At 37.1% G+C, this 1005-nt stretch overlaps 1 protein-coding gene across 1 annotated transcript in view; it reads left to right on the top strand.

The window, feature by feature from the left end:
- Window positions 1-1005, top strand: part of LOC118739767 (cubilin homolog) — a gene marked incomplete at its 3' end in the record, with an annotated part of 488997 nt that overhangs the window by 452411 nt on the left and 35581 nt on the right.

Raw genomic sequence — 1005 nt, 5'->3', positions numbered from 1 at the left:
CTCTCAATTTTACTCTCTATTTTTTTTTTACGCTCTCGCTGCAAGTACTTACTGGAAAAGTTATTGAATGGACCTAATATTTCAGTATTTTTTGTGTTCATTACATTTTCAATGAAGTCTTAAAAAAGTCGCCTACTTTTTTCTGACTTTTTTGCTGCACAGCTTTGATGCTTTTGCGAGCGTGCATGCTGCAATAGATCGGCTCTTCCTGAATTGGCTCTTAATGTGCAATTGCAAACATTACAGCAATCCTCGTAACCTCAAGTGTTTACACAACCAGCCTTTGAACATGGGATCCTTAGTCTAAGAATCCAGTAAAAATCTTTTGAAGCAGCTGCAGCAAAACACAAAGATTGTAAAGATTTATTAAGAAAATAATTCAAAATCAGTTCCACTTATAAGATTTAGTAACAAAGAAAAATTACTGGGAAGTTATAAAACGTAATTTTTTACACAAAAAACGTCGAAACGTCAACAGGGTACAAAAAACCTCCAAATGATGTTAAAAACGTCAACCTGGCAACGCTGGTTGTAACCACGATTGAGAGAAATACAGGTTGCGCCAATCACGGTACCGCTATTCCACTCTCAGTGAATTTGACAGAATCGTTGGTTGTATGACGTCACACTTGTGCAACTTGTTTACGTTTTCCTTGCAACATTTTTTCTTCTTCTTCCATTCTTGCCAACATTTGGCATTTCTCTCGCAATTGTACCAGTGTGACGTCACACAAAAGTTATTCTCCAAGATCCTCTCTGATAGGCGCAATCTTGTATTCTATCATTTTTGGTTGTAACCAGGGATGAAAAAGTAGGTACAATTGAACCTTTTTCCGACGTTTGATGACTTAAAGGTACATTAGGTACAGTCAGTAGATTTTAGGTACAATTACACAGGCCGACAAAATTTAGCCAACATTCAGACCCAGAAACCAGACTATATATTTCCGAAGGTTTATGATGCGCTGAATCCAAATCTGGCCTCACTTTTAGGTTAGGATATCT

Source organism: Rhagoletis pomonella, unplaced genomic scaffold, assembly GCF_013731165.1.
Source record: "Rhagoletis pomonella isolate Grant_MI unplaced genomic scaffold, Rhpom_1.0 Rhpom_scaffold_00005, whole genome shotgun sequence".
In the NCBI taxonomy this organism is placed as follows: Eukaryota; Metazoa; Arthropoda; class Insecta; order Diptera; family Tephritidae; genus Rhagoletis; species Rhagoletis pomonella.
Note: the sequence above shows the minus strand (reverse complement) of the source record. Positions and strands in the feature narration are given on the sequence as shown.